The sequence below is a fragment of the Balaenoptera borealis genome (assembly GCF_965194805.1).
Source record: "Balaenoptera borealis genome assembly, chromosome: 6".
Taxonomy (NCBI): Eukaryota; Metazoa; Chordata; class Mammalia; order Artiodactyla; family Balaenopteridae; genus Balaenoptera; species Balaenoptera borealis.
In genome coordinates this window covers 135,970,944-135,996,082 of record NC_138863.1, presented here as the reverse complement: position 1 = coordinate 135,996,082, position 25,139 = coordinate 135,970,944, and positions in this window count along the sequence as shown.

The following is a 25,139-nucleotide window of genomic DNA, read 5'->3' as shown; positions in this document are numbered from 1 at the left end:
CTCTCAATAACTAAGGTCTTCACCCTATCCCTAGCTCACATCCTGACACTACCACTGGCCTGGAACCTGACTCTGTCCCGAGCTAACGTCCTGCCCCTTATCCTCACCGAAGCCGTAATGCTCTCCCTAACTAAGGCCCAGGCTAGTCCTAATTAAGGCCCTGACACTGTCCCTAACTAAGGCCCGGAATCTATCTCTAATATAGGCCCTGCTGCCGGCAATAACTAAAATCCGGACACTATCCTGAGCTAATATCCTGACCCATTTCTAACCAAGGTCCTGACACCGTCCCTAAGAAAGCCCTGTCGCTGTTCCTAAGTGAAGACCTGAGGCTGTCCGTAACTCAGTCCCTGAAGCTATGCCTAACTGAGGCCTTGACGCTGTGACTAACTCAGGCCCTGATCATGTCTGTAACTAAGACACTAATGCTGATGCAACAAAGGCCCTGATACTGCTCCTACATCATGCCCTGACAGTGTCCCCAGCTATGGGCCTGACGCTAGGCCTCACTCAGGCCCTGTTGCTCTCCCAGAGTCAGGCACTGACGCTGTCCCTACCTGAAGCCCTGACACGGGTCCTAAATAAGGCCCTGATACTGTAACTAAGCTCTTGACACTATCCCTAGGTCATTTCCTGACACGATCCCTAAACTTTACCCTAACCCTGTCCCTAGCAAATGTCCTGCCTCTTATGCTAACTAAAGCCCTTAGGCTGTGACTACCTCAGGCCCTGAATTTAGTCCCAAGGCCGTGATACTGTCCCTAACTAAGGCCCTAACACTATTCCTAACTCAGGCCCTGACACTGTACCTAACAGAGGCCCAGATGCTAGTACTAACTAAGGCCTTGACACTGTCCCTAACTAAGGCCCTGCTGCCATCAATATCTAATGTCCTGACACTATCCTGAGGTAATTTCCGGACCCATCTCTTACCAAGCTCTTGAAACTGTCCCTAAGTAAGCCCTGACGCTCTCCCTAATGGTGGCCTTAAGGCTGTCCCAAACAGAGGCCCTGATAATGTCTTTAACAAAGCCCCTGAGGCTGATCCTACCAAGGCCCTTATGCTGCTCCTAAGTCATGCCCTGATACTATCCCTAGCTAAGGCTCTGACACTAGGCCTCACTCAAGCCCTGTCGCTCTCCCTAAGTCAGGCTCTGATGCTATCCCTACCTGAAGCCCTGACACTGGTCCTAAATTAGGCCCTGATGCCCTAAGTAACTAAGGTCTTGACACTATCCCTAGGTCATGCCCTGACACAATCCCTAGACCTTAACCTAACCTTGTCTTTAACTAATGTTGAGCTTCTTATGCTAAATAAATCCCTGATGCGGTTCCTAACTAAGGCCCTAAAATTAGTCCCGAGGCTGTGACCCTGGCCCTAACTGAGGCCTGGAGGCTCGTCCTAACTCAGGCCCTGACACTGTCCCTAACTAAGGCCCTGACACTACACCTAACTCAGTCCCTGACACTGTACCTAACAAAGGCTTTGATGCTAGTCCTAAATCAGGCTGAGACACTGTCTCTAAGGCCCTGCTGCAGTCAATATCTAAAGTCCTGACATTATCCTGAGCTAATATCCTGACCCATGTCTTACCAAGGTCCTGAAACTGTCCCAAAGGAAGCCCTGACGCTGTCCCTAAGTGAGGCCCTGAGGCGGTCCCTAACAGAGGCCCTGAGAGTGTCTTTAACGAAGACCCTAATGCTGATCCTACAGAGGCCCTTATACGGCTCCTAAGTCATGCCCTGACACTGTCCCTAACTCAGGCCCTAAAGATAGGCCTCACTTAGGCCCTGTTGCCGTACCTTAGTTAGGCTCTGACGCTGCCCGTACGTGAAGCCCTGACACTGGTCCTGATGAAGGCCCTGACGCTGGTCCTAACTAAGGCCCTGATGCTCTCAATAACTAAGGTCTTCACCCTATCCCTAGCTCACATCCTGACACTACCACTGGCCTGGAACCTGACTCTGTCCCGAGCTAACGTCCTGCCCCTTATCCTCACTGAAGCCGTAATGCTCTCCCTAACTAAGGCCCAGACTAGTCCTAATTAAGGCCCTGACACTGTCCCTAACTAAGGCCCGGAATCTATCTCTAATATAGGCCCTGCTGCCGGCAATAACTAAAATCCGGACGCTATCCTGAGCTAATATCCTGACCCATTTCTAACCAAGGTCCTGACACCGTCCCTAAGAAAGCCCTGTCGCTGTTCCTAAGTGAAGACCTGAGGCTGTCCGTAACTCAGTCCCTGAAGCTATGCCTAACTGAGGCCTTGACGCTGTGACTAACTCAGGCCCTGATCATGTCTGTAACTAAGACACTAATGCTGATGCAACAAAGGCCCTGATGCTGCTCCTACATCATGCCCTGACAGTGTCCCCAGCTATGGGCCTGACGCTAGGCCTCACTCAGGCCCTGTTGCTCTCCCAGAGTCAGGCACTGACGCTGTCCCTACCTGAAGCCCTGACACGGGTCCTAAATAAGGCCCTGATACTGTAACTAAGCTCTTGACACTATCCCTAGGTCATTTCCTGACACGATTCCTAAACTTTACCCTAACCCTGTCCCTAGCAAATGTCCTGCCTCTTATGCTAACTAAAGCCCTTAGGCTGTGACTACCTCAGGCCCTGAATTTAGTCCCAAGGCCGTGATACTGTCCCTAACTAAGGCCCTAACACTATTCCTAACTCAGGCCCTGACACTGTACCTAACAGAGGCCCAGATGCTAGTACTAACTAAGGCCTTGACACTGTCCGTAACTAAGGCCCTGCTGCCATCAATATCTAATGTCCTGACACTATCCTGAGGTAATTTCCGGACCCATCTCTTACCAAGCTCTTGAAACTGTCCCTAAGTAAGCCCTGATGCTCTCCCGAATGGTGGCCTTAAGGCTGTCCCAAACAGAGGCCCTGATAATGTCTTTAACAAAGCCCCTGAGGCTGATCCTACCAAGGCCCTTATGCTGCTCCTAAGTCATGCCCTGATACTATCCCTAGCTAAGGCTCTGACACTAGGCCTCACTCAAGCCCTGTCGCTCTCCCTAAGTCAGGCTCTGACGCTATCCCTACCTGAAGCCCTGACACTGGTCCTAAATTAGGCCCTGATGCCCTAAGTAACTAAGGGCTTGACACTATCCCTAGGTCATGCCCTGACACAATCCCTAGACCTTAACCTAACCTTGTCTTTAACTAATGCTGAGCTTCTTATGCTAAATAAATCCCTGATGCTGTTCCTAACTAAGGCCCTAAAATTAGTCCCGAGGCCGTGACCCTGGCCCTAACTGAGGCCTGGAGGCTCGTCCTAACTCAGGCCCTGACACTGTCCCTAACTAAGGCCCTGACACTACACCTAACTCAGTCCCTGACACTGTACCTAACAAAGGCTTTGATGCTAGTCCTAAGTCAGGCTGAGACACTGTCTCTAAGGCCCTGCTGCAGTCAATATCTAAAGTCCTGACATTATCCTGAGCTAATATCCTGACCCATGTCTTACCAAGGTCCTGAAACTGTCCCAAAGGAAGCCCTGACGCTGTCCCTAAGTGAGGCCCTGAGGCGGTCCCTAACAGAGGCCCTGAGAATGTCTTTAACGAAGACCCTAATGCTGATCCTACAGAGGCCCTTATACGGCTCCTAAGTCATGCCCTGACACTGTCCCTAACTCAGGCCCTAAAGATAGGCCTCACTTAGGCCCTGTTGCCGTACCTTAGTTAGGCTCTGACGCTGCCCGTACGTGAAGCCCTGACACTGGTCCTGATGAAGGCCCTGACGCTGGTCCTAACTAAGGCCCTGATGCTCTCAATAACTAAGGTCTTCACCCTATCCCTAGCTCACATCCTGACACTACCACTGGCCTGGAACCTGACTCTGTCCCGAGCTAACGTCCTGCCCCTTATCCTCACCGAAGCCGTAATGCTCTCCCTAACTAAGGCCCAGACTAGTCCTAATTAAGGCCCTGACACTGTCCCTAACTAAGGCCCGGAATCTATCTCTAATATAGGCCCTGCTGCCGGCAATAACTAAAATCCAGACGCTATCCTGAGCTAATATCCTGACCCATTTCTAACCAAGGTCCTGACACCGTCCCTAAGAAAGCCCTGTCGCTGTTCCTAAGTGAAGACCTGAGGCTGTCCGTAACTCAGTCCCTGAAGCTATGCCTAACTGAGGCCTTGACGCTGTGACTAACTCAGGCCCTGATCATGTCTGTAACTAAGACACTAATGCTGATGCAACAAAGGCCCTGATACTGCTCCTACATCATGCCCTGACAGTGTCCCCAGCTATGGGCCTGACGCTAGGCCTCACTCAGGCCCTGTTGCTCTCCCAGAGTCAGGCACTGACGCTGTCCCTACCTGAAGCCCTGACACGGGTCCTAAATAAGGCCCTGATACTGTAACTAAGCTCTTGACACTATCCCTAGGTCATTTCCTGACACGATCCCTAAACTTTACCCTAACCCTGTCCCTAGCAAATGTCCTGCCTCTTATGCTAACTAAAGCCCTTAGGCTGTGACTACCTCAGGCCCTGAATTTAGTCCCAAGGCCGTGATACTGTCCCTAACTAAGGCCCTAACACTATTCCTAACTCAGGCCCTGACACTGTACCTAACAGAGGCCCAGATGCTAGTACTAACTAAGGTCTTGACACTGTCCCTAACTAGGGCCCTGCTGCCGTCAATATCTAATGTCCTGACACTATCCTGAGGTAATTTCCGGACCCATCTCTTACCAAGCTCCTGAAACTGTCCCTAAGTAAGCCCTGACGCTGTCCCTAAGGGAGGCCCTAAGGCTGTCCCTAACAGAGGCCCTGATAATGTCTTTAACAAAGCCCCTGAGGCTGATCCTACCAAGGCCCTTGTGCTGCTCCTAAGTCATGCCCTGATACTATCCCTAGCTAAGGCTCTGATACTAGGCCTCACTCAAGCCCTGTCGCTCTCCCTAAGTCAGGCTCTGACGCTATCCCTACCTGAAGCCCTGACACTGGTCCTAAATTAGGCCCTGATGCCCTAAGTAACTAAGGTCTTGACACTATCCCTAGGTCATGCCCTGACACAATCCCTAGACCTTAACCTAACCTTGTCTTTAACTAATGTTGAGCTTCTTATGCTAAATAAATCCCTGATGCTGTTCCTAACTAAGGCCCTAAAATTAGACCCGAGGCCGTGACCCTGGCCCTAACTGAGGCCTGGAGGCTCGTCCTAACTCAGGCCCTGGCACTACACCTAACTCAGTCCCTGACACTGTACCTAACAAAGGCTCTGATGCTAGTCCTAAGTCAGGCTGAGACACTGTCTCTAAGGCCCTGCTGCAGTCAATATCTAAAGTCCTGACATTATCCTGAGCTAATATCGTGACCCATGTCTTACCAAGGTCCTGAAACTGTCCCAAAGGAAGCCCTGACGCTGTCCCTAAGTGAGGCCCTGAGGCGGTCCCTAACAGAGGCCCTGAGAATGTCTTTAACGAAGACCCTAATGCTGATCCTACAGAGGCCCTTATACGGCTCCTAAGTCATGCCCTGACACTGCCCCTAACTCAGGCCCTAAACATAGGCCTCACTTAGGCCCCGTTGCCGTACCTTAGTTAGGTTCTGACGCTGTCCGTACGTGAAGCCCTGGCACTGGTCCTGATGAAGGCCCTGACGCTGGTCCTAACTAAGGCCCTGATGCTCTCAATAACTAAGGTCTTCACCCTATCCCTAGCTCACATCCTGACACTACCACTGGCCTGGAACCTGACTCTGTCCCGAGCTAACGTCCTGCCCCTTATCCTCACCGAAGCCGTAATGCTCTCCCTAACTAAGGCCCAGACTAGTCCTAATTAAGGCCCTGACACTGTCCTTAACTAAGGCCCGGAATCTATCTCTAATATAGGCCTTGCTGCCGGTAATAACTAAAATCCGGACACTATCCTGAGCTAATATCCTGACCCATTTCTAACCAAGGTCCTGACACCGTCCCTAAGAAAGCCCTGTCGCTGTTCCTAAGTGAAGACCTGAGGCTGTCCGTAACTCAGTCCCTGAAGCTATGCCTAACTGAGGCCTTGACGCTGTGACTAACTCAGGCCCTGATCATGTCTGTAACTAAGACACTAATGCTGATGCAACAAAGGCCCTGATGCTGCTCCTACATCATGCCCTGACAGTGTCCCCAGCTATGGGCCTGACGCTAAGCCTCACTCAGGCCCTGTTGCTCTCCCAGAGTCAGGCACTGACGCTGTCCCTACCTGAAGCCCTGACACGGGTCCTAAATAAGGCCCTGATACTGTAACTAAGCTCTTGACACTATCCCTAGGTCATTTCCTGACACGATCCCTAAACTTTACCCTAACCCTGTCCCTAGCAAATGTCCTGCCTCTTATGCTAACTAAAGCCCTTATGCTGTGACTACCTCAGGCCCTGAATTTAGTCCCAAGGCCGTGATACTGTCCCTAACTAAGGCCCTAACACTATTCCTAACTCAGGCCCTGACACTGTACCTAACAGAGGCCCAGATGCTAGTACTAACTAAGGCCTTGACACTGTCCCTAACTAAGGCCCTGCTGCCATCAATATCTAATGTCCTGACACTATCCTGAGGTAATTTCCGGACCCATCTCTTACCAAGCTCCTGAAACTGTCCCTAAGTAAGCCCTGACACTGTCCCTAAGGGAGGCCCTAAGGCTGTCCCTAACAGAGGCCCTGAGAATGTCTTTAACAAAGCCCTTGAGGCTGATCCTACCAAGGCCCTTATGCTGCTCCTAAGTCATGCCCTGATACTATCCCTAGCTAAGGCTCTGACACTAGGCCTCACTCAAGCCCTGTCGCTCTCCCTAAGTCAGGCTCTGACGCTATCCGTACCTGAAGCCCTGACACTGGTCCTAAATTAGGCCCTGATGCCCTAAGTAACTAAGGGCTTGACACTATCCCTAGGTCATGCCCTGACACAATCCCTAGACCTTAACCTAACCTTGTCTTTAACTAATGTTGAGCTTCTTATGCTAAATAAATCCCTGATGCTGTTCCTAACTAAGGCCCTAAAATTAGTCCCGAGGCCGTGACCCTGGCCCTAACTGAGGCCTGGAGGCTCGTCCTAACTCAGGCCCTGACACTGTACCTAACAAAGGCTCTGATGCTAGTCCTAAGTCAGGCTGAGACACTGTCTCTAAGGCCCTGCTGCAGTCAATATCTAAAGTCCTGACATTATCCCGAGCTAATATCCTGACCCATGTCTTACCAAGGTCCTGAAACTGTCCCAAAGGAAGCCCTGACGCTGTCCCTAAGTGAGGCCCTGAGGCGGTCCCTAACAGAGGCCCTGAGAATGTCTTTAACGAAGACCCTAATGCTGATCCTACAGAGGCCCTTATACGGCTCCTAAGTCATGCCCTGACACTGTCCCTAACTCAGGCCCTAAAGATAGGCCTCACTTAGGCCCCGTTGCCGTACCTTAGTTAGGCTCTGACACTGTCCGTAAGTGAAGCCCTGACACTGGTCCTGATGAAGGCCCTGACGCTGGTCCTAACTAAGGCCCTGATGCTCTCAATAACTAAGGTCTTCACCCTATCCCTAGCTCACATCCTGACACTACCACTGGCCTGGAACCTGACTCTGTCCCGAGCTAACGTCCTGCCCCTTATCCTCACCGAAGCCGTAATGCTCTCCCTAACTAAGGCCCAGACTAGTCCTAATTAAGGCCCTGACACTGTCCCTAACTAAGGCCCCAAATCTATCTTTAATATAGGCCCTGCTGCCGGCAATAACTAAAATCCGGACACTATCCTGAGCTAATATCCTGACCCATTTCTAACCAAGGTCCTGACACCGTCCCTAAGAAAGCCCTGTCGCTGTTCCTAAGTGAAGACCTGAGGCTGTCCGTAACTCAGTCCCTGAAGCTATGCCTAACTGAGGCCTTGACGCTGTGACTAACTCAGGCCCTGATCATGTCTGTAACTAAGACACTAATGCTGATGCAACAAAGGCCCTGATACTGCTCCTACATCATGCCCTGACAGTGTCCCCAGCTATGGGCCTGACGCTAGGCCTCACTCAGGCCCTGTTGCTCTCCCAGAGTCAGGCACTGACGCTGTCCCTACCTGAAGCCCTGACACGGGTCCTAAATAAGGCCCTGATACTGTAACTAAGCTCTTGACACTATCCCTAGGTCATTTCCTGACACGATCCCTAAACTTTACCCTAACCCTGTCCCTAGCAAATGTCCTGCCTCTTATGCTAACTAAAGCCCTTAGGCTGTGACTACCTCAGGCCCTGAATTTAGTCCCAAGGCCGTGATACTGTCCCTAACTAAGGCCCTAACACTATTCCTAACTCAGGCCCTGACACTGTACCTAACAGAGGCCCAGATGCTAGTACTAACTAAGGCCTTGACACTGTCCGTAACTAAGGCCCTGCTGCCATCAATATCTAATGTCCTGACACTATCCTGAGGTAATTTCCGGACCCATCTCTTACCAAGCTCTTGAAACTGTCCCTAAGTAAGCCCTGACGCTCTCCCTAATGGTGGCCTTAAGGCTGTCCCAAACAGAGGCCCTGATAATGTCTTTAACAAAGCCCCTGAGGCTGATCCTACCAAGGCCCTTATGCTGCTCCTAAGTCATGCCCTGATACTATCCCTAGCTAAGGCTCTGACACTAGGCCTCACTCAAGCCCTGTCGCTCTCCCTAAGTCAGGCTCTGACGCTATCCCTACCTGAAGCCCTGACACTGGTCCTAAATTAGGCCCTGATGCCCTAAGTAACTAAGGGCTTGACACTATCCCTAGGTCATGCCCTGACACAATCCCTAGACCTTAACCTAACCTTGTCTTTAACTAATGCTGAGCTTCTTATGCTAAATAAATCCCTGATGCTGTTCCTAACTAAGGCCCTAAAATTAGTCCCGAGGCCGTGACCCTGGCCCTAACTGAGGCCTGGAGGCTCGTCCTAACTCAGGCCCTGACACTGTCCCTAACTAAGGCCCTGACACTACACCTAACTCAGTCCCTGACACTGTACCTAACAAAGGCTCTGATGCTAGTCCTAAGTCAGGCTGAGTCACTGTCTCTAAGGCCCTGCTGCAGTCAATATCTAAAGTCCTGACATTATCCTGAGCTAATATCCTGACCCATGTCTTACCAAGGTCCTGAAACTGTCCCAAAGTAAGCCCTGACGCTGTCCCTAAGTGAGGCCCTGAGGCGGTCCCTAACAGAGGCCCTGAGAGTGTCTTTAACGAAGACCCTAATGCTGATCCTACAGAGGCCCTTATACGGCTCCTAAGTCATGCCCTGACACTGCCCCTAACTCAGGCCCTAAAGATAGGCCTCACTTAGGCCCTGTTGCCGTAACTTAGTTAGGCTCTGACGCTGCCCGTACGTGAAGCCCTGACACTGGTCCTGATGAAGGCCCTGACGCTGGTCCTAACTAAGGCCCTGATGCTCTCAGTAACTAAGGTCTTCACCCTATCCCTAGCTCACATCCTGACACTACCACTGGCCTGGAACCTGACTCTGTCCCGAGCTAACGTCCTGCCCCTTATCCTCACCGAAGCCGTAATGCTCTCCCTAACTAAGGCCCAGACTAGTCCTAATTAAGGCCCTGACACTGTCCCTAACTAAGGCCCGGAATCTATCTCTAATATAGGCCCTGCTGCCGGCAATAACTAAAATCCGGACACTATCCTGAGCTAATATCCTGACCCATTTCTAACCAAGGTCCTGACACCGTCCCTAAGAAAGCCCTGTCGCTGTTCCTAAGTGAAGACCTGAGGCTGTCCGTAACTCAGTCCCTGAAGCTATGCCTAACTGAGGCCTTGACGCTGTGACTAACTCAGGCCCTGATCATGTCTGTAACTAAGACACTAATGCTGATGCAACAAAGGCCCTGATGCTGCTCCTACATCATGCCCTGACAGTGTCCCCAGCTATGGGCCTGACGCTAGGCCTCACTCAGGCCCTGTTGCTCTCCCAGAGTCAGGCACTGACGCTGTCCCTACCTGAAGCCCTGACACGGGTCCTAAATAAGGCCCTGATACTGTAACTAAGCTCTTGACACTATCCCTAGGTCATTTCCTGACACGATCCCTAAACTTTACCCTAACCCTGTCCCTAGCAAATGTCCTGCCTCTTATGCTAACTAAAGCCCTTAGGCTGTGACTACCTCAGGCCCTGAATTTAGTCCCAAGGCCGTGATACTGTCCCTAACTAAGGCCCTAACACTATTCCTAACTCAGGCCCTGACACTGTACCTAACAGAGGCCCAGATGCTAGTACTAACTAAGGTCTTGACACTGTCCCTAACTAGGGCCCTGCTGCCGTCAATATCTAATGTCCTGACACTATCCTGAGGTAATTTCCGGACCCATCTCTTACCAAGCTCCTGAAACTGTCCCTAAGTAAGCCCTGACGCTGTCCCTAAGGGAGGCCCTAAGGCTGTCCCTAACAGAGGCCCTGATAATGTCTTTAACAAAGCCCCTGAGGCTGATCCTACCAAGGCCCTTGTGCTGCTCCTAAGTCATGCCCTGATACTATCCCTAGCTAAGGCTCTGACACTAGGCCTCACTCAAGCCCTGTCGCTCTCCCTAAGTCAGGCTCTGACGCTATCCCTACCTGAAGCCCTGACACTGGTCCTAAATTAGGCCCTGATGCCCTAAGTAACTAAGGTCTTGACACTATCCCTAGGTCATGCCCTGACACAATCCCTAGACCTTAACCTAACCTTGTCTTTAACTAATGTTGAGCTTCTTATGCTAAATAAATCCCTGATGCTGTTCCTAACTAAGGCCCTAAAATTAGACCCGAGGCCGTGACCCTGGCCCTAACTGAGGCCTGGAGGCTCGTCCTAACTCAGGCCCTGACACTACACCTAACTCAGTCCCTGACACTGTACCTAACAAAGGCTCTGATGCTAGTCCTAAGTCAGGCTGAGACACTGTCTCTAAGGCCCTGCTGCAGCCAATATCTAAAGTCCTGACATTATCCTGAACTAATATCCTGACCCATGTCTTACCAAGGTCCTGAAACTGTCCCAAAGGAAGCCCTGACGCTGTCCCTAAGTGAGGCCCTGAGGCGGTCCCTAACAGAGGCCCTGAGAATGTCTTTAACGAAGACCCTAATGCTGATCCTACAGAGGCCCTTATACGGCTCCTAAGTCATGCCCTGACACTGCCCCTAACTCAGGCCCTAAACATAGGCCTCACTTAGGCCCCGTTGCCGTACCTTAGTTAGGCTCTGACGCTGTCCGTACATGAAGCCCTGGCACTGGTCCTGATGAAGGCCCTGACGCTGGTCCTAACTAAGGCCCTGATGCTCTCAATAACTAAGGTCTTCACCCTATCCCTAGCTCACATCCTGACACTACCACTGGCCTGGAACCTGACTCTGTCCCGAGCTAACGTCCTGCCCCTTATCCTCACCGAAGCCGTAATGCTCTCCCTAACTAAGGCCCAGGCTAGTCCTAATTAAGGCCCTGACACTGTCCCTAACTAAGGCCCGGAATCTATCTCTAATATAGGCCCTGCTGCCGGCAATAACTAAAATCCGGACACTATCCTGAGCTAATATCCTGACCCATTTCTAACCAAGGTCCTGACACCGTCCCTAAGAAAGCCCTGTCGCTGTTCCTAAGTGAAGACCTGAGGCTGTCCGTAACTCAGTCCCTGAAGCTATGCCTAACTGAGGCCTTGACGCTGTGACTAACTCAGGCCCTGATCATGTCTGTAACTAAGACACTAATGCTGATGCAACAAAGGCCCTGATACTGCTCCTACATCATGCCCTGACAGTGTCCCCAGCTATGGGCCTGACGCTAAGCCTCACTCAGGCCCTGTTGCTCTCCCAGAGTCAGGCACTGACGCTGTCCCTACCTGAAGCCCTGACACGGGTCCTAAATAAGGCCCTGATACTGTAACTAAGCTCTTGACACTATCCCTAGGTCATTTCCTGACACGATCCCTAAACTTTACCCTAACCCTGTCCCTAGCAAATGTCCTGCCTCTTATGCTAACTAAAGCCCTTAGGCTGTGACTACCTCAGGCCCTGAATTTAGTCCCAAGGCCATGATACTGTCCCTAACTAAGGCCCTAACACTATTCCTAACTCAGGCCCTGACACTGTACCTAACAGAGGCCCAGATGCTAGTACTAACTAAGGCCTTGACACTGTCCCTAACTAAGGCCCTGCTGCCATCAATATCTAATGTCCTGACACTATCCTGAGGTAATTTCCGGACCCATCTCTTACCAAGCTCTTGAAACTGTCCCTAAGTAAGCCCTGACGCTCTCCCTAATGGTGGCCTTAAGGCTGTCCCAAACAGAGGCCCTGATAATGTCTTTAACAAAGCCCCTGAGGCTGATCCTACCAAGGCCCTTATGCTGCTCCTAAGTCATGCCCTGATACTATCCCTAGCTAAGGCTCTGACACTAGGCCTCACTCAAGCCCTGTCGCTCTCCCTAAGTCAGGCTCTGATGCTATCCCTACCTGAAGCCCTGACACTGGTCCTAAATTAGGCCCTGATGCCCTAAGTAACTAAGGTCTTGACACTATCCCTAGGTCATGCCCTGACACAATCCCTAGACCTTAACCTAACCTTGTCTTTAACTAATGTTGAGCTTCTTATGCTAAATAAATCCCTGATGCGGTTCCTAACTAAGGCCCTAAAATTAGTCCCGAGGCCGTGACCCTGGCCCTAACTGAGGCCTGGAGGCTCGTCCTAACTCAGGCCCTGACACTGTCCCTAACTAAGGCCCTGACACTACACCTAACTCAGTCCCTGACACTGTACCTAACAAAGGCTTTGATGCTAGTCCTAAGTCAGGCTGAGACACTGTCTCTAAGGCCCTGCTGCAGTCAATATCTAAAGTCCTGACATTATCCTGAGCTAATATCCTGACCCATGTCTTACCAAGGTCCTGAAACTGTCCCAAAGTAAGCCCTGACGCTGTCCCTAAGTGAGGCCCTGAGGCGGTCCCTAACAGAGGCCCTGAGAGTGTCTTTAACGAAGACCCTAATGCTGATCCTACAGAGGCCCTTATACGGCTCCTAAGTCATGCCCTGACACTGTCCCTAACTCAGGCCCTAAAGATAGGCCTCACTTAGGCCCTGTTGCCGTACCTTAGTTAGGCTCTGACGCTGCCCGTACGTGAAGCCCTGACACTGGTCCTGATGAAGGCCCTGACGCTGGTCCTAACTAAGGCCCTGATGCTCTCAATAACTAAGGTCTTCACCCTATCCCTAGCTCACATCCTGACACTACCACTGGCCTGGAACCTGACTCTGTCCCGAGCTAACGTCCTGCCCCTTATCCTCACCGAAGCCGTAATGCTCTCCCTAACTAAGGCCCAGACTAGTCCTAATTAAGGCCCTGACACTGTCCCTAACTAAGGCCCGGAATCTATCTCTAATATAGGCCCTGCTGCCGGCAATAACTAAAATCCGGACGCTATCCTGAGCTAATATCCTGACCCATTTCTAACCAAGGTCCTGACACCGTCCCTAAGAAAGCCCTGTCGCTGTTCCTAAGTGAAGACCTGAGGCTGTCCGTAACTCAGTCCCTGAAGCTATGCCTAACTGAGGCCTTGACGCTGTGACTAACTCAGGCCCTGATCATGTCTGTAACTAAGACACTAATGCTGATGCAACAAAGGCCCTGATGCTGCTCCTACATCATGCCCTGACAGTGTCCCCAGCTATGGGCCTGACGCTAGGCCTCACTCAGGCCCTGTTGCTCTCCCAGAGTCAGGCACTGACGCTGTCCCTACCTGAAGCCCTGACACGGGTCCTAAATAAGGCCCTGATACTGTAACTAAGCTCTTGACACTATCCCTAGGTCATTTCCTGACACGATCCCTAAACTTTACCCTAACCCTGTCCCTAGCAAATGTCCTGCCTCTTATGCTAACTAAAGCCCTTAGGCTGTGACTACCTCAGGCCCTGAATTTAGTCCCAAGGCCGTGATACTGTCCCTAACTAAGGCCCTAACACTATTCCTAACTCAGGCCCTGACACTGTACCTAACAGAGGCCCAGATGCTAGTACTAACTAAGGCCTTGACACTGTCCCTAACTAAGGCCCTGCTGCCATCAATATCTAATGTCCTGACACTATCCTGAGGTAATTTCCGGACCCATCTCTTACCAAGCTCTTGAAACTGTCCCTAAGTAAGCCCTGACGCTCTCCCTAATGGTGGCCTTAAGGCTGTCCCAAACAGAGGCCCTGATAATGTCTTTAACAAAGCCCCTGAGGCTGATCCTACCAAGGCCCTTATGCTGCTCCTAAGTCATGCCCTGATACTATCCCTAGCTAAGGCTCTGACACTAGGCCTCACTCAAGCCCTGTCGCTCTCCCTAAGTCAGGCTCTGACGCTATCCCTACCTGAAGCCCTGACACTGGTCCTAAATTAGGCCCTGATGCCCTAAGTAACTAAGGTCTTGACACTATCCCTAGGTCATGCCCTGACACAATCCCTAGACCTTAACCTAACCTTGTCTTTAACTAATGCTGAGCTTCTTATGCTAAATAAATCCCTGATGCTGTTCCTAACTAAGGCCCTAAAATTAGTCCCGAGGCCGTGACCCTGGCCCTAACTGAGGCCTGGAGGCTCGTCCTAACTCAGGCCCTGACACTGTCCCTAACTAAGGCCCTGACACTACACCTAACTCAGTCCCTGACACTGTACCTAACAAAGGCTCTGATGCTAGTCCTAAGTCAGGCTGAGTCACTGTCTCTAAGGCCCTGCTGCAGTCAATATCTAAAGTCCTGACATTATCCTGAGCTAATATCCTGACCCATGTCTTACCAAGGTCCTGAAACTGTCCCAAAGTAAGCCCTGACGCTGTCCCTAAGTGAGGCCCTGAGGCGGTCCCTAACAGAGGCCCTGAGAGTGTCTTTAACGAAGACCCTAATGCTGATCCTACAGAGGCCCTTATACGGCTCCTAAGTCATGCCCTGACACTGCCCCTAACTCAGGCCCTAAAGATAGGCCTCACTTAGGCCCTGTTGCCGTAACTTAGTTAGGCTCTGACGCTGCCCGTACGTGAAGCCCTGACACTGGTCCTGATGAAGGCCCTGACGCTGGTCCTAACTAAGGCCCTGATGCTCTCAGTAACTAAGGTCTTCACCCTATCCCTAGCTCACATCCTGACACTACCACTGGCCTGGAACCTGACTCTGTCCCGAGCTAACGTCCTGCCCCTTATCCTCACCGAAGCCGTAATGCTCTCCCTAACTAAGGCCCAGACTAGTCCTAATTAAGGCCCTGACAGTGTCCCTAACTAAGGCCCGGAATCTATCTCTAATATAGGCCCTGCTGCCGGCAATAACTAAAATCCGGACACTATCCTGAGCTAATATCCTGACCCATTTCTAACCAAGGTCCTGACACCGTCCCTAAGAAAGCCCTGTCGCTGTTCCTAAGTGAAGACCTGAGGCTGTCCGTAACTCAGTCCCTGAAGCTATGCCTAACTGAGGCCTTGACGCTGTGACTAACTCAGGCCCTGATCATGTCTGTAACTAAGACACTAATGCTGATGCAACAAAGGCCCTGATGCTGCTCCTACATCATGCCCTGACAGTGTCCCCAGCTATGGGCCTGACGCTAGGCCTCACTCAGGCCCTGTTGCTCTCCCAGAGTCAGGCACTGACGCTGTCCCTACCTGAAGCCCTGACACGGGTCCTAAATAAGGCCCTGATACTGTAACTAAGCTCTTGACACTATCCCTAGGTCATTTCCTGACACGATCCCTAAACTTTACCCTAACCCTGTCCCTAGCAAATGTCCTGCCTCTTATGCTAACTAAAGCCCTTAGGCTGTGACTACCTCAGGCCCTGAATTTAGTCCCAAGGCCGTGATACTGTCCCTAACTAAGGCCCTAACACTATTCCTAACTCAGGCCCTGACACTGTACCTAACAGAGGCCCAGATGCTAGTACTAACTAAGGTCTTGACACTGTCCCTAACTAGGGCCCTGCTGCCGTCAATATCTAATGTCCTGACACTATCCTGAGGTAATTTCCGGACCCATCTCTTACCAAGCTCCTGAAACTGTCCCTAAGTAAGCCCTGACGCTGTCCCTAAGGGAGGCCCTAAGGCTGTCCCTAACAGAGGCCCTGATAATGTCTTTAACAAAGCCCCTGAGGCTGATCCTACCAAGGCCCTTGTGCTGCTCCTAAGTCATGCCCTGATACTATCCCTAGCTAAGGCTCTGATACTAGGCCTCACTCAAGCCCTGTCGCTCTCCCTAAGTCAGGCTCTGACGCTATCCCTACCTGAAGCCCTGACACTGGTCCTAAATTAGGCCCTGATGCCCTAAGTAACTAAGGTCTTGACACTATCCCTAGGTCATGCCCTGACACAATCCCTAGACCTTAACCTAACCTTGTCTTTAACTAATGTTGAGCTTCTTATGCTAAATAAATCCCTGATGCTGTTCCTAACTAAGGCCCTAAAATTAGACCCGAGGCCGTGACCCTGGCCCTAACTGAGGCCTGGAGGCTCGTCCTAACTCAGGCCCTGACACTACACCTAACTCAGTCCCTGACACTGTACCTAACAAAGGCTCTGATGCTAGTCCTAAGTCAGGCTGAGACACTGTCTCTAAGGCCCTGCTGCAGTCAATATCTAAAGTCCTGACATTATCCTGAACTAATATCCTGACCCATGTCTTACCAAGGTCCTGAAACTGTCCCAAAGGAAGCCCTGACGCTGTCCCTAAGTGAGGCCCTGAGGCGGTCCCTAACAGAGGCCCTGAGAATGTCTTTAACGAAGACCCTAATGCTGATCCTACAGAGGCCCTTATACGGCTCCTAAGTCATGCCCTGACACGGCCCCTAACTCAGGCCCTAAACATAGGCCTCACTTAGGCCCCGTTGCCGTACCTTAGTTAGGCTCTGACGCTGTCCGTACATGAAGCCCTGGCACTGGTCCTGATGAAGGCCCTGACGCTGGTCCTAACTAAGGCCCTGATGCTCTCAATAACTAAGGTCTTCACCCTATCCCTAGCTCACATCCTGACACTACCACTGGCCTGGAACCTGACTCTGTCCCGAGCTAACGTCCTGCCCCTTATCCTCACCGAAGCCGTAATGCTCTCCCTAACTAAGGCCCAGGCTAGTCCTAATTAAGGCCCTGACACTGTCCCTAACTAAGGCCCGGAATCTATCTCTAATATAGGCCCTGCTGCCGGCAATAACTAAAATCCGGACACTATCCTGAGCTAATATCCTGACCCATTTCTAACCAAGGTCCTGACACCGTCCCTAAGAAAGCCCTGTCGCTGTTCCTAAGTGAAGACCTGAGGCTGTCCGTAACTCAGTCCCTGAAGCTATGCCTAACTGAGGCCTTGACGCTGTGACTAACTCAGGCCCTGATCATGTCTGTAACTAAGACACTAATGCTGATGCAACAAAGGCCCTGATACTGCTCCTACATCATGCCCTGACAGTGTCCCCAGCTATGGGCCTGACGCTAGGCCTCACTCAGGCCCTGTTGCTCTCCCAGAGTCAGGCACTGACGCTGTCCCTACCTGAAGCCCTGACACGGGTCCTAAATAAGGCCCTGATACTGTAACTAAGCTCTTGACACTATCCCTAGGTCATTTCCTGACACGATCCCTAAACTTTACCCTAACCCTGTCCCTAGCAAATGTCCTGCCTCTTATGCTAACTAAAGCCCTTAGGCTGTGACTACCTCAGGCCCTGAATTTAGTCCCAAGGCCGTGATACTGTCCCTAACTAAGGCCCTAACACTATTCCTAACTCAGGCCCTGACACTGTACCTAACAGAGGCCCAGATGCTAGTACTAACTAAGGCCTTGACACTGTCCCTAACTAAGGCCCTGCTGCCATCAATATCTAATGTCCTGACACTATCCTGAGGTAATTTCCGGACCCATCTCTTACCAAGCTCTTGAAACTGTCCCTAAGTAAGCCCTGACGCTCTCCCTAATGGTGGCCTTAAGGCTGTCCCAAACAGAGGCCCTGATAATGTCTTTAACAAAGCCCCTGAGGCTGATCCTACCAAGGCCCTTATGCTGCTCCTAAGTCATGCCCTGATACTATCCCTAGCTAAGGCTCTGACACTAGGCCTCACTCAAGCCCTGTCGCTCTCCCTAAGTCAGGCTCTGATGCTATCCCTACCTGAAGCCCTGACACTGGTCCTAAATTAGGCCCTGATGCCCTAAGTAACTAAGGTCTTGACACTATCCCTAGGTCATGCCCTGACACAATCCCTAGACCTTAACCTAACCTTGTCTTTAACTAATGTTGAGCTTCTTATGCTAAATAAATCCCTGATGCGGTTCCTAACTAAGGCCCTAAAATTAGTCCCGAGGCCGTGACCCTGGCCCTAACTGAGGCCTGGAGGCTCGTCCTAACTCAGGCCCTGACACTGTCCCTAACTAAGGCCCTGACACTACACCTAACTCAGTCCCTGACACTGTACCTAACAAAGGCTTTGATGCTAGTCCTAAGTCAGGCTGAGACACTGTCTCTAAGGCCCTGCTGCAGTCAATATCTAAAGTCCTGACATTATCCTGAGCTAATATCCTGACCCATGTCTTACCAAGGTCCTGAAACTGTCCCAAAGTAAGCCCTGACGCTGTCCCTAAGTGAGGCCCTGAGGCGGTCCCTAACAGAGGCCCTGAGAGTGTCTTTAACGAAGACCCTAATGCTGATCCTACAGAGGCCCTTATACGGCTCCTAAGTCATGCCCTGACACTGTCCCTAACTCAGGCCCTAAAGATAGGCCTCACTTAGGCCCTGTTGCCGTACCTTAGTTAGGCTCTGACGCTGCCCGTACGTGAAGCCCTGACACTGGTCCTGATGAAGGCCCTGACGCTGGTCCTAACTAAGGCCCTGATGCTCTCAATAACTAAGGTCTTCACCCTATCCCTAGCTCACATCCTGACACTACCACTGGCCTGGAACCTGACTCTGTCCCGAGCTAACGTCCTGCCCCTTATCCTCACCGAAGCCGTAATGCTCTCCCTAACTAAGGCCCAGACTAGTCCTAATTAAGGCCCTGACACTGTCCCTAACTAAGGCCCGGAATCTATCTCTAATATAGGCCCTGCTGCCGGCAATAACTAAAATCCGGACGCTATCCTGAGCTAATATCCTGACCCATTTCTAACCAAGGTCCTGACACCGTCCCTAAGAAAGCCCTGTCGCTGTTCCTAAGTGAAGACCTGAGGCTGTCCGTAACTCAGTCCCTGAAGCTATGCCTAACTGAGGCCTTGACGCTGTGACTAACTCAGGCCCTGATCATGTCTGTAACTAAGACACTAATGCTGATGCAACAAAGGCCCTGATGCTGCTCCTACATCATGCCCTGACAGTGTCCCCAGCTATGGGCCTGACGCTAGGCCTCACTCAGGCCCTGTTGCTCTCCCAGAGTCAGGCACTGACGCTGTCCCTACCTGAAGCCCTGACACGGGTCCTAAATAAGGCCCTGATACTGTAACTAAGCTCTTGACACTATCCCTAGGTCATTTCCTGACACGATTCCTAAACTTTACCCTAACCCTGTCCCTAGCAAATGTCCTGCCTCTTATGCTAACTAAAGCCCTTAGGCTGTGACTACCTCAGGCCCTGAATTTAGTCCCAAGGCCGTGATACTGTCCCTAACTAAGGCCCTAACACTATTCCTAACTCAGGCCCTGACACTGTACCTAACAGAGGCCCAGATGCTAGTACTAACTAAGGCCTTGACACTGTCCGTAACTAAGGCCCTGCTGCCATCAATATCTAATGTCCTGACACTATCCTGAGGTAATTTCCGGACCCATCTCTTACCAAGCTCTTGAAACTGTCCCTAAGTAAGCCCTGATGCTCTCCCGAATGGTGGCCTTAAGGCTGTCCCAAACAGAGGCCCTGATAATGTCTTTAACAAAGCCCCTGAGGCTGATCCTACCAAGGCCCTTATGCTGCTCCTAAGTCATGCCCTGATACTATCCCTAGCTAAGGCTCTGACACTAGGCCTCACTCAAGCCCTGTCGCTCTCCCTAAGTCAGGCTCTGACGCTATCCCTACCTGAAGCCCTGACACTGGTCCTAAATTAGGCCCTGATGCCCTAAGTAACTAAGGGCTTGACACTATCCCTAGGTCATGCCCTGACACAATCCCTAGACCTTAACCTAACCTTGTCTTTAACTAATGCTGAGCTTCTTATGCTAAATAAATCCCTGATGCTGTTCCTAACTAAGGCCCTAAAATTAGTCCCGAGGCCGTGACCCTGGCCCTAACTGAGGCCTGGAGGCTCGTCCTAACTCAGGCCCTGACACTGTCCCTAACTAAGGCCCTGACACTACACCTAACTCAGTCCCTGACACTGTACCTAACAAAGGCTTTGATGCTAGTCCTAAGTCAGGCTGAGACACTGTCTCTAAGGCCCTGCTGCAGTCAATATCTAAAGTCCTGACATTATCCTGAGCTAATATCCTGACCCATGTCTTACCAAGGTCCTGAAACTGTCCCAAAGTAAGCCCTGACGCTGTCCCTAAGTGAGGCCCTGAGGCGGTCCCTAACAGAGGCCCTGAGAGTGTCTTTAACGAAGACCCTAATGCTGATCCTACAGAGGCCCTTATACGGCTCCTAAGTCATGCCCTGACACTGTCCCTAACTCAGGCCCTAAAGATAGGCCTCACTTAGGCCCTGTTGCCGTACCTTAGTTAGGCTCTGACGCTGCCCGTACGTGAAGCCCTGACACTGGTCCTGATGAAGGCCCTGACGCTGGTCCTAACTAAGGCCCTGATGCTCTCAATAACTAAGGTCTTCACCCTATCCCTAGCTCACATCCTGACACTACCACTGGCCTGGAACCTGACTCTGTCCCGAGCTAACGTCCTGCCCCTTATCCTCACCGAAGCCGTAATGCTCTCCCTAACTAAGGCCCAGACTAGTCCTAATTAAGGCCCTGACACTGTCCCTAACTAAGGCCCGGAATCTATCTCTAATATAGGCCCTGTTGCCGGCAATAACTAAAATCCGGACGCTATCCTGAGCTAATATCCTGACCCATTTCTAACCAAGGTCCTGACACCGTCCCTAAGAAAGCCCTGTCGCTGTTCCTAAGTGAAGACCTGAGGCTGTCCGTAACTCAGTCCCTGAAGCTATGCCTAACTGAGGCCTTGACGCTGTGACTAACTCAGGCCCTGATCATGTCTGTAACTAAGACACTAATGCTGATGCAACAAAGGCCCTGATGCTGCTCCTACATCATGCCCTGACAGTGTCCCCAGCTATGGGCCTGACGCTAGGCCTCACTCAGGCCCTGTTGCTCTCCCAGAGTCAGGCACTGACGCTGTCCCTACCTGAAGCCCTGACACGGGTCCTAAATAAGGCCCTGATACTGTAACTAAGCTCTTGACACTATCCCTAGGTCATTTCCTGACACGATTCCTAAACTTTACCCTAACCCTGTCCCTAGCAAATGTCCTGCCTCTTATGCTAACTAAAGCCCTTAGGCTGTGACTACCTCAGGCCCTGAATTTAGTCCCAAGGCCGTGATACTGTCCCTAACTAAGGCCCTAACACTATTCCTAACTCAGGCCCTGACACTGTACCTAACAGAGGCCCAGATGCTAGTACTAACTAAGGCCTTGACACTGTCCGTAACTAAGGCCCTGCTGCCATCAATATCTAATGTCCTGACACTATCCTGAGGTAATTTCCGGACCCATCTCTTACCAAGCTCTTGAAACTGTCCCTAAGTAAGCCCTGATGCTCTCCCGAATGGTGGCCTTAAGGCTGTCCCAAACAGAGGCCCTGATAATGTCTTTAACAAAGCCCCTGAGGCTGATCCTACCAAGGCCCTTATGCTGCTCCTAAGTCATGCCCTGATACTATCCCTAGCTAAGGCTCTGACACTAGGCCTCACTCAAGCCCTGTCGCTCTCCCTAAGTCAGGCTCTGACGCTATCCCTACCTGAAGCCCTGACACTGGTCCTAAATTAGGCCCTGATGCCCTAAGTAACTAAGGGCTTGACACTATCCCTAGGTCATGCCCTGACACAATCCCTAGACCTTAACCTAACCTTGTCTTTAACTAATGCTGAGCTTCTTATGCTAAATAAATCCCTGATGCTGTTCCTAACTAAGGCCCTAAAATTAGTCCCGAGGCCGTGACCCTGGCCCTAACTGAGGCCTGGAGGCTCGTCCTAACTCAGGCCCTGACACTGTCCCTAACTAAGGCCCTGACACTACACCTAACTCAGTCCCTGACACTGTACCTAACAAAGGCTTTGATGCTAGTCCTAAGTCAGGCTGAGACACTGTCTCTAAGGCCCTGCTGCAGTCAATATCTAAAGTCCTGACATTATCCTGAGCTAATATCCTGACCCATGTCTTACCAAGGTCCTGAAACTGTCCCAAAGGAAGCCCTGACGCTGTCCCTAAGTGAGGCCCTGAGGCGGTCCCTAACAGAGGCCCTGAGAATGTCTTTAACGAAGACCCTAATGCTGATCCTACAGAGGCCCTTATACGGCTCCTAAGTCATGCCCTGACACTGTCCCTAACTCAGGCCCTAAAGATAGGCCTCACTTAGGCCCTGTTGCCGTACCTTAGTTAGGCTCTGACGCTGCCCGTACGTGAAGCCCTGACACTGGTCCTGATGAAGGCCCTGACGCTGGTCCTAACTAAGGCCCTGATGCTCTCAATAACTAAGGTCTTCACCCTATCCCTAGCTCACATCCTGACACTACCACTGGCCTGGAACCTGACTCTGTCCCGAGCTAACGTCCTGCCCCTTATCCTCACCGAAGCCGTAATGCTCTCCCTAACTAAGGCCCAGACTAGTCCTAATTAAGGCCCTGACACTGTCCCTAACTAAGGCCCGGAATCTATCTCTAATATAGGCCCTGCTGCCGGCAATAACTAAAATCCAGACGCTATCCTGAGCTAATATCCTGACCCATTTCTAACCAAGGTCCTGACACCGTCCCTAAGAAAGCCCTGTCGCTGTTCCTAAGTGAAGACCTGAGGCTGTCCGTAACTCAGTCCCTGAAGCTATGCCTAACTGAGGCCTTGACGCTGTGACTAACTCAGGCCCTGATCATGTCTGTAACTAAGACACTAATGCTGATGCAACAAAGGCCCTGATACTGCTCCTACATCATGCCCTGACAGTGTCCCCAGCTATGGGCCTGACGCTAGGCCTCACTCAGGCCCTGTTGCTCTCCCAGAGTCAGGCACTGACGCTGTCCCTACCTGAAGCCCTGACACGGGTCCTAAATAAGGCCCTGATACTGTAACTAAGCTCTTGACACTATCCCTAGGTCATTTCCTGACACGATTCCTAAACTTTACCCTAACCCTGTCCCTAGCAAATGTCCTGCCTCTTATGCTAACTAAAGCCCTTAGGCTGTGACTACCTCAGGCCCTGAATTTAGTCCCAAGGCCGTGATACTGTCCCTAACTAAGGCCCTAACACTATTCCTAACTCAGGCCCTGACACTGTACCTAACAGAGGCCCAGATGCTAGTACTAACTAAGGCCTTGACACTGTCCGTAACTAAGGCCCTGCTGCCATCAATATCTAATGTCCTGACACTATCCTGAGGTAATTTCCGGACCCATCTCTTACCAAGCTCTTGAAACTGTCCCTAAGTAAGCCCTGATGCTCTCCCGAATGGTGGCCTTAAGGCTGTCCCAAACAGAGGCCCTGATAATGTCTTTAACAAAGCCCCTGAGGCTGATCCTACCAAGGCCCTTATGCTGCTCCTAAGTCATGCCCTGATACTATCCCTAGCTAAGGCTCTGACACTAGGCCTCACTCAAGCCCTGTCGCTCTCCCTAAGTCAGGCTCTGACGCTATCCCTACCTGAAGCCCTGACACTGGTCCTAAATTAGACCCTGATGCCCTAAGTAACTAAGGTCTTGACACTATCCCTAGGTCATGCCCTGACACAATCCCTAGACCTTAACCTAACCTTGTCTTTAACTAATGCTGAGCTTCTTATGCTAAATAAATCCCTGATGCTGTTCCTAACTAAGGCCCTAAAATTAGTCCCGAGGCCGTGACCCTGGCCCTAACTGAGGCCTGGAGGCTCGTCCTAACTCAGGCCCTGACACTGTCCCTAACTAAGGCCCTGACACTACACCTAACTCAGTCCCTGACACTGTACCTAACAAAGGCTCTGATGCTAGTCCTAAGTCAGGCTGAGTCACTGTCTCTAAGGCCCTGCTGCAGTCAATATCTAAAGTCCTGACATTATCCTGAGCTAATATCCTGACCCATGTCTTACCAAGGTCCTGAAACTATCCTAAAGGAAGCCCTGACGCTGTCCCTAAGTGAGGCCCTGAGGCGGTCCCTAACAGAGGCCCTGAGAGTGTCTTTAACGAAGACCCTAATGCTGATCCTACAGAGGCCCTTATACGGCTCCTAAGTCATGCCCTGACACTGCCCCTAACTCAGGCCCTAAACATAGACCTCACTTAGGCCCTGTTGCCGTAACTTAGTTAGGCTCTGACGCTGTCCGTACGTGAAGCCCTGACACTGGTCCTGATGAAGGCCCTGACGCTGGTCCTAACTAAGGCCCTGATGCTCTCAGTAACTAAGGTCTTCACCCTATCCCTAGCTCACATCCTGACACTACCACTGGCCTGGAACCTGACTCTGTCCCGAGCTAACGTCCTGCCCCTTATCCTCACCGAAGCCGTAATGCTCTCCCTAACTAAGGCCCAGACTAGTCCTAATTAAGGCCCTGACACTGTCCCTAACTAAGGCCCGGAATCTATCTCTAATATAGGCCCTGCTGCCGGCAATAACTAAAATCCAGACGCTATCCTGAGCTAATATCCTGACCCATTTCTAACCAAGGTCCTGACACCGTCCCTAAGAAAGCCCTGTCGCTGTTCCTAAGTGAAGACCTGAGGCTGTCCGTAACTCAGTCCCTGAAGCTATGCCTAACTGAGGCCTTGACGCTGTGACTAACTCAGGCCCTGATCATGTCTGTAACTAAGACACTAATGCTGATGCAACAAAGGCCCTGATGCTGCTCCTACATCATGCCCTGACAGTGTCCCCAGCTATGGGCCTGACGCTAGGCCTCACTCAGGCCCTGTTGCTCTCCCAGAGTCAGGCACTGACGCTGTCCCTACCTGAAGCCCTGACACGGGTCCTAAATAAGGCCCTGATACTGTAACTAAGCTCTTGACACTATCCCTAGGTCATTTCCTGACACGATCCCTAAA